This window comes from Cryptomeria japonica, chromosome 10 (assembly GCF_030272615.1).
Source record: "Cryptomeria japonica chromosome 10, Sugi_1.0, whole genome shotgun sequence".
NCBI classification, from domain to species: Eukaryota; Viridiplantae; Streptophyta; class Pinopsida; order Cupressales; family Cupressaceae; genus Cryptomeria; species Cryptomeria japonica.
In genome coordinates this window covers 565,636,299-565,646,174 of record NC_081414.1, presented here as the reverse complement: position 1 = coordinate 565,646,174, position 9,876 = coordinate 565,636,299, and positions in this window count along the sequence as shown.

Here is a 9,876-nt window from a genome sequence, read left to right as displayed (position 1 = left end):
GAAAAACTTTTTGGCTAATCCATTATGCAAGTTTCAAAATCTGGCCCATAACAGATAAAAAATGGGTGGTAACAGGAGGCGATATGAGCCAAGTAGCTGCAAAGAATGGAAATAGAAGGAGGAGGTCTAGAGTATTCTATAGAAGGGTGGTTTTTCAAAATTCATGGAAAAACTCCATAGACGGGATGGCACGGTTACCATTTTTTTTTGCAAAAATTGGAGAAAGGGTATGCTGAAAATGGGAGACCAGACTATAAAAATTGACGAAGACCTCATTGCCCAAGCCACGGGCCTCAGAAGGGAAGGGTGCAACTTCTACAGAGACAGGAAAGTCAATAAGGAGGCCATCGAAAGATACCCGAAAACTGAGAAGGAGAAAAAATGACTGGTTAAGTTAAGTAAAACTTACTACCCACCCAAAGCTTTTGTTAAACCTTGGCGGGATGTCGTCTTTGTTTTAATGTGCTACATTACTTTAGATGGTAGGTTTACAAAAGTTTATGGGTACCATTTCGTCCTACTGAATCACTTTAGGCATGACGAGAAGGTTAATTTTCCTTATTTTCTGCTCTGTTCGATGAATGCAACCATAAAGGCCTATAAAGAAAACCCTATGGGGGATACTGCCATGCACCAAGGCTTGATGGTCCTCATTTATGACCACCTCAAGGCCAATCAAATTAGCCGCATGTAGCCCTCTGTAGAGTCTAAGGAGGATGGGTCTGATTTTACCTTTTCAGTGGATGAGGAGACTAACAGTGACCCGTTGAGCAATTCTGAGGAGAGTATGGATGTTTCAGATTATGAAATTGGTAAGAAGAGGAAACACATTAAAACAAGACCTTCTTCCTCCAAAGGAAAAAAACCTAAAGGCAGAATCCAGATTAGCCTTTCCTCAGAGGAGGAGGTCTCTGAAGACTCAGAGAAGGAGAATCCTCAAGGGTAACTGAAAAATAAATCCAAAGTACACACCCAGACCATAAACAAGAAAAAGAGGAAGGAGGAGAATGTCAAGGAGTTGGAGGTTTATAAGCAGGAAAGGACCTTAGAAGCTGAACATAACTCGGAGAAGGTCACCATGGGCGAGGCTCTTAGGGTCGAAGACACAACTACTACTCGGGACACCCCTAAAAAGGAACAGGAAACCCCTGGTAAGGTTGATCCTCCCCATATCCCTCCTCTAGAGGGTATGCAAGGTTTCATGGACACTATGGAATTGCTTATAACTGGTTATAAGAAAGCTTTGGACGACAATAAAAAACTCAGTAACAGAATTCAGATATTGGAAACCATTAACATCGGGGAAGGGAAGACCATGGCGGATTACATAGAGGACTTGAAAAATACCATTGCAAACGTTGAAAACATAAGAGACTCCTTCAACCCCAGGTTTGAAAAAATAGAGAAAGATATGCTGGAAAGGAAAAACCTTGCTGACGCTAATGAGCAAACTATCTTGGACACTGCTAGTAAAGTCAGTAAAATTGAGGAGTGCTTGAAGAGTATTTCTGAATGGAGCTTAAGTATCCTGAATATTTTTGCTAACAATACAAACACCCTCATCAGTAAACTGGACGAAGAGAAGGAGATCCTGGATATTGAACCAGATACAGAAGGTACAGGGGAAGCTCAAGGACCCAGAACCCGGACCAGAGGAAAAAAGAAAGAAAAGAAACCCAACAAGGACCTAGATGACCTCAAAGTTGTTGGGGCCACCTATGACCAGCTGGTGAAGAAGGCGGAGGATCTGTTGAGGACTATAGTTGTGTAGCGCTTTCTTTGTTTCCTGGCTGTTTTTTTCTTAGCTATCTTCTTGGTTTGCTAGCCTTTTTGCGAGTCGTTCTATTAGTGGTTCTTATGCTTTGGACTCTTAATTTCTTATATTACTCTCTTTTGTTAAATGTTTCAGGTCCTTAAAACCTGTTTTTCTCAATTAATCAAAACTATCTTGTGAAGATCAAACACTTAAGCAGCTACTCAATACACATTAAAAAATTCAACAATAGACAAACTATTATCAAAGTCTACAATCAAACTGATCAAATGTCTTGTCAATCAATTTATCCAACCCTATCAATCAATCATCAACTTGTCTCAACCAGGGATGGGTACACTATTGGTCTTACATAGGGTATTCAATCTCTGAAAAAAAACATTCATAATGAATCATCACATCAAGCAATCAAACAAATGACACATACCAATATGGTTGTTGGAGTTTGTCCTAGTTAGTCTTATCTTTATCAATTGATGACAAATTACATTCTTATGCTACTTGAGGATGTCTACAAGTGACTAGTGGAGCCAAGATGGTGTGTGATTCTTTTTCTTTCCTTGCCATCTGTGGTGTGATTCGATGAACTTCTGGGGCAAAGGTATTTTGAGTGTTTGTGTTGGTACATTCATTCGACAACTATCCTATACAAAAATGAAAGTCAAGGATAACTATGCTTGTGACTATCACACATACCTCGACCCTTAGTAATATAAACCTAGAATGGAGGGATTGACTCCTTATCTACTATGTATTTTTTCAATTGGATATCATTTATACCTTGGTCTTTCATAACCTGGTGTACAAAATTCCATTGATACCACTAGTAGAAATATGATCAATAAATGACTACGTGACCAAAATTTTTAGTCACGAGACCAAATTTTAGCATTTTTTTACAAAAAAGCTATGAATGACTAATTTGGTCATCGGGTGAGATCACATAAATAAAAATGACTAAATAAATGACTAATTTGATAGATGATAGAGAAATTCCAAATAAATGACTAGATAATTATCTGGCTCTTCTCTTAAAGAAATTAGGTACTTGTGAAAATGATATAAAAAATTGATCCTAATATTTTTGTTTGTAAATTATTTATTATTTAAATAGTATTTTTATTTATGAATAATAAATTATTTTATTAATAGATGTATTATATTACATTTTTTTCTATTAAAAATATAATAAGAATAAAAGTAATATAACATCACACAACATGTTCATTAACGTTGATCATAATTAATACCATCTTGATAAAATTTTAGGACATAGGACTCAAATTTGAGGTGAAAGATTGACATAAATAAATTGTAGAAATAGGACATGATGATGATTTTAAAAGATAGCCAAAATCCCAATTTTGTTAAATAGATTTATAGATTTATAGAGTTCAATAACACATCAATCACATATAAGATTTGAATACTACAAGTAGATTCTAGCTACAAAGTATAATAACTATATTAACAAATCACAAACACCTCTTATACAAACTAAACAACCTAATCTAATTCTCATTTCATTAATACTTTACTTGTCATATATATAGTTTATATTAGATTTACTCAATTATTTATTTATCTAAATTAATCAAATTAAAAAATAGAATACTTACTTTGTAACATTTAAATTTGATTCCTATTCAAAATATTAAATATTTATTGACCAACATTAAAATTAAACACGCCTTTGTAAAAATATGACAATCAAGTAAACCAAATTTAATATTAATTAAATTGCCCATTGGTAATCACAATTTTAACCACATTTACTGTTAATATTATTTCCTTGTATTATTAAATAGTTTCAAAAATCCATTAAATTAATACTAATACAAATTCGTTGTATTATTATTAATTAATTGAACATTTGAAAATAAAGTTCCAATACGACATTAAATTAACTAAGTCATTAATAAAGTCGTCTAGAAAATAAATCTTTCATTGTGGACAACTAATCCCCTTGAAAGATTTAAATAATTGTATATAAATAATTTACCCCCTTCTAGTTTAAAATGATTGAAACAATCCATTAATGCCAATACAACTTCAATGTTAATTAAATCATTCAGTTGTAATTCTATGATTTTAACTATTTTAGAATTCATGTAATTTACCTACATTAATATTATTTAAAAAAAATCATAGGTAATTGTAATCAATTAGATATCTTTACTTAGGTAAAGATATATATTATAATCATAACCAATTGTTTAATGAATGTATATATGTATATCTAAATGTTCATATATATATATATATAAGCAAGTGCTATCAAGGTGGGGATAGCACCCTATATTAATCAAAACAGATATTACAAAATATATTCGATTGACTCAATCTACCTACCAACTCGACGAAACCAAACAAGACAAAACACAACCAAATTACAATAGCCTTAAAATGGTGGTAACCTGCTCTCCCATAGTCGCTACCTTATCAATGCTGGCTTCCGAAAGCCAACCATCTTCATTCTGCATCATCCTCCTAAACAGGCCCATGTCTGTATTCGTGAACCCAACTCGGAAGACTTCCTAAGCTTCTGCCACAAACTCCTCCTTCCTGTTCCTAAGGGCTACTGCGGCTAACTAGGATTCATCCTCTGAATCTGAGCACTCTACATCTGACAGAATAGCAATGGGATTGAAATAGGGGCCTAGAATGTTGGCCTACTCCTCTTCCACCTCCAAAACCACACCACCCACAGCCTCTGCAACTTCTTCCCTTACAAAACCTACCATTTTCTGCACACATGCTTCCTTTGATGGCAGAACATCAACCAGTGGGCATAGGATGGTTTCATAAATATACCCGTCACACCAATGCCTCTCCTCACTAAACACGTCCTCTAGCAAACCTTGAATGGCGTTTTGACCTTCTATATCTATATCAAAGAGACGCTCGCACTGGGCTTCCAAAGACTCCTCGCGGCAAAGACAACTTAGGCCAAACCGGTGTACCATTTTATCTTATGGGAAATGCTTGCTCCACCCAGTCTGAACTTTGCTTAAATAGGCCTAACACTTCTAAAATCATCCATCTAACACTCCAAACCCGCCTTCTCTATTCCCACTGGGTTCTTAAAACCAGGCACAATCCATTCTAGAAAGGTCGTAGCAACATTTGTCCAGTCTGCATGAATAAAGATGATAAGAGAGTACCTCTCTTATCTCCAAAGATAAGTTTTATAATAATATTTCATCCTATCCCTGTCCTTAAGAAATGAGCTCTGTCATTGTTCAGGATATTCTGAAAAATCTCCGTTTCCTACATCTGCCAATGACATGACTATTGGCAGAGGCTCTGTGATGCCTTGGTTGGCAAGAAAATCCACCACTTAATTACCCTTGCGGAAAATATGGTGAAGATGGTAATCTGTCAAATTTTGAAGCAGACAATTTATCCTCAGGATCCAAGCGTTTAACCGCCAATCGTAAATCCTTTTTTGATAATCTCGCTTAGGATGACTTGAGAATCACCCTTTATCATCACCTTCGAAACTCCATTAGATGAGGCCCATTTCAATCCTTCCTCTAATGCAGTGATTTCCGCTACATTATTAGTAGCAGTTCCCATAGGTCCACATATTGCCCCTACTAGGCTACCCTTCTCATCTCTAACTACCGCACTAAACCCAGACACTCCAGGATTTCCTCGACTAGCTCCATCAAAGTTCAATTTTTCCCAACCGGGTAGGGGAGGTGTCCACTTAACTTTCTTCCGATCGACTGATTTAACACCTTGACAATTACTATTGCTTTGTTTCAAATTCCATACTTGCTCCATCTCCATGTCCCATTTAGTATAATATTTAAATCTACTCCCATGGATCTTGCTATTAATAGTTTCTTCTATTGCCGCTTGGATTTTATTAATAAGAAGAGTAACCTCCAACTCTTCCTCCCTAAATATCCTTTTGTTTCTCTCTTTCCAAATGTGCCAAGCGACCATAAATGGGCCAACAATCCACAAACTCCCCCATTTTGAGGTCTTACCACCCGTCGGCCAAGCAAAGATAAAGTCTTTGAAAGTACTGTTGCACACCATATGGTTCTGAAGTTTCAGCAATATCAAATCCCAACATTTCTTTGAATAAACACAACTATACAATAAATGCTCTACGAATTCTTCCTCTTGTTTGGAACGGCTACGTCTGCTGGGCCTCGCTATACCTATTATTTTAAGTATGTCGCTTGTAAGAATCCTACCATGTAATGCAATCCATAGGAAGGCACCAACTTTAGGCGACACCCTTTTGTCCCAACATAGAATAGCAGGCCATTTGCAATCCTTCTGCCTCTTTCTTTGCAATTCATATCTCAAACTCACCTTGTATTTACCTGATTTGGCAACATTCCATATAAGAGAATCATTTTCATTCAAAATGAAAGTTTTCCTGCTTTTAAGAATATCAACCAACTTCAGACTGTTATCACTCTGCCAATCTCCAACCCTTTTCCACGAAATAGGACAATTTAAAAGGCAATTCTCATCAACATAATCTGCCACATAAACTCCCATAGCTACCTCAATTTAACACTTTCTCTCCATTACAAGAGTCCCTCCAGAACTTTGCTTTGCGCCCATCACCAATCCTCCACGTGAGATGATCTGTTATGATCTTCCTGCTTTCCCAAATGAATTTCCATATCGGTGAACCTCCTCTCAAATTGGCCCCTGTAAAAATTCCTCTGCTCATTTGAGTCCAGATATTTGGAAGCCATCAACTTGCACTAGCCTTTATGGGGAAAATTGTACATTTTTCAAGCAAGTTTCACACCAAGTGCCAAGTTCTGGAAATTCATTTTCCCGAGGCCTGCCCCACCTTCCTCCTTGAGCATGCAGGCAGTTTCCCAGTTGATTAAGGGGATCTGTTTTTCCTCTTTCGAACCTTCCCAAATAAACTTTTTGAGCATTCCATCTAAAGCCGGCGAAGCCTTGCTAGACACTCTATAGCAAGACATGTAATAGACAAGAACTGCAGACAAAACATATTTTATCATCTGAATCCGCCCTGCCTGCGAAAGCCATTTATTCTTCCATAACGCAAATTTGACTTTGCACTTATTGACAACTTCTTCCCACATTCTATTGTCCAGTTTTCCTGCGAACAAAGGAACCCCTAGGTATTTTATAGGAAAATTGCCTTGACCAAATTGTAGCAATCCCTCTATCTTCGACTGAGTCCTCTTGTTTGTGTTGAGGAATTATATCCTTGATTTTTGCTTGTTCATGCACTATCCTGAATCCTTTTCATAATCTTCTAACACATTCTTAATAACGAGAGCTTCTCTCTATGTAGTTGCGCCAACAAGGATAGTGTCGTTCACGAATTGCGAATGAGAGATGGGATCCAAACTTTTATGATTTGAAAAACCTTTCCAAAGGCCTCACCCAACCTTGCTTTTTATCTGCCTATCGAGCACTTCTGTCAGAAGAACAAACAAAAAGGGCGACATATGGTCTCCTTGCCGAAGCCCATTAGTAGCTTGGAAAAAACCGCTCGCTGAACCATTAACTATGATTGAAAAGTTAACAGATGAAATACAATGCTCAATACATTTCAACCATCTTTTATCAAAACCAAATTTCCTAAGAACCTCATATAGGAAGCTCCACATAACTTGATCATAAGCCTTGGACACATCTAATTTAATGATCATACCTTTGAATTTGGAAGTATGCATTGAATGAATAGTTTCTGCTGCCATGATTATGCTATCCATGATTTCACAGCCCGGGGTGAATCCATGTTGTTCTGGCGAAATGATCTTCATCAGGATGGGTTTTAGCCTGTTCACCATAGCCTTGGATAGAATTTTGTAAATAGAGTTACATAAAGAAATGGGCATAAAGTCCACAATGGATAAACAATCCTGCTTCTTAGCGATCAAAGCAATGCTGGTATGATTAATTTCCTTCACAAACCTCCCATGTTTTCTAAAATCTTCCATAATTCTGAGAATGTCGTTTCCCAAGAACCCCCAACATTTTTGAAAAAAATCCACGGTGAACCCGTTTGGGCCAAGAGCTTTGTTTGGATGCAAATCGAAAACAACGTTTTTGACCTCCTCTATAGTGAACGAACAACATAATAATTTGTTGTCCTCGTCCGAGATCTTCTTGGAGATAATATTTGTCAACCTATGAGTTTGTGGTGTTTTGTGCCCGTTGACATCGCCAAGCAAATCCTTGAAAAAGTTCACCACTACCTCCTTAATAGCTTTAGGAGAAGAATGTCGCTTGCCTTCCTGATCTATGATCGATACTATTATGTTCCTATTCCTATTAGTCTTTATCGAAGCATGGAAATACACACACACACACACACACTTGTATACATATATAGATTTTCCTTCTATATGTATACAATATACATGCTTATATATATTCTTAAAAGAAATATAATTCCACTTAAAAGATTTCAAACCACTTGCTAGACCCTTTTTATCAATGCCCTAACTTAATACTAAGTTAGGGCATCTATATCTCCTTACCCCTTATCCTTGTTTATAGGGTGGAGATATGAAGGACGGTGAGAGGAAAACTAGGCGATGGAGGGAAGGCCGAGCTTCCCCCCCCCTCGGGCAGCTGTGTGTGTTGTCATGACGAGAGGCAGAAAGGAAGGGGTCGAGCCCATGTGGTCCACGACTCCCTGGGGATCGTGGCCCACACAGTGGGTCATGGCTCATGTGGTCCACTGTGTGGGTCGACGACTCCCTGGGGGTCGTGGCCCACAAAGTGGGTCACGGCTCATGCAACCCACTATGTGGGTCGCGGCTCCTTGAGGCGCCGCTTGTTCGTGGCTCCTTGGGGGTCATGGCCCACACAGTGGGTTGTGGCTCCCTGGGGGTCGTGGCCCATTGTGTGGTTCGTGATTCTTTGAGGTGTCGCTTGTCCGTGGCTCCCTGGGGGTCGTGGCCCACACAGTGGGTCGCGGCTCACGCAGCCCACTGTGTGGGTTGCGGCTCCCTAAGGCGTTGCTTCCCATAGGGGTGGGGTGAGCCTTCAACTTCCCCATTTTCCCCCTTACACCCCCACACATTGCTATATATTTTTTTTGTATAAAAAATTATTTATCAATAATTTTTTTTTTGACTGAGATTTGTCATATTTATTTATTAATAATATTTTTTTTATTTTTTATGACTGACATATTTTAGGTTTGTAACAAACCTTTCTCCTCACTATTTTTTCAACTTCATCCACATGGCTATTAATATGCACTTCTTTGGTATGAAATTCCTTTGGCTATGACTCTGTATAAATTACTAGTAGATTAGAATTCTTCATAGACCACCAATTTTCTATAAATCTTGTGCAAGTTAGGAAATATCAAAGAAAACTATAAAAACCAGATTTTTGTTTCATCATTCAAATAAGATATTAATTTGTATGAATTTGTCATATGTTCTATATATTAATAGAAATAGTTGGTTTTGTTTTCTTTATGCAGATCTATGAAGGCTCATGTGAATATGCAAGGTCCATTGCCACAAAATTGATGGAAGTTATAGATCGTCCAACAAACTACATTTCTAATCTTTGAAGTGCCATTGAAGAGTTGATGTATTTATACCTTAGGTGATTGACTGACAAACAATTTTTTTTTTATAGAAATGACACTTGAGACCAATTAGATGGTGGTCACATGGGACTTTAGACACAAATGATCACTGCCCTCATATTGCAATAACTCTTAGAAAACCTATTATAGTTCATTCTTCACTATTTTGAAAACTGTGAGCAATTGTTTTTTTTCATGTATAACTTGTGATTATTAAGTACTCGCACAAAGTCTTTGCTAATGCATACAATGTACATTTGGAGTATCTGCTCATTATTTTAGAGCTCTTTTTTCTTTCTTTCTATTTGTAAATTGTTTAGTTATGCAATTGATATTTTTATGTTGTTATTATTATTGTGTGCTCATATATCACTGTAACAACAATCAATGACTAAATTAATGACTAAATATATGACTAAATAAATGACTACCATGACTAAATATATGACTGAATTAGTGACTATCATGACTAAATAAATGACCAGATAATAACAATCAATGACTAAATATATGACTAAATGAAAGACCAAAT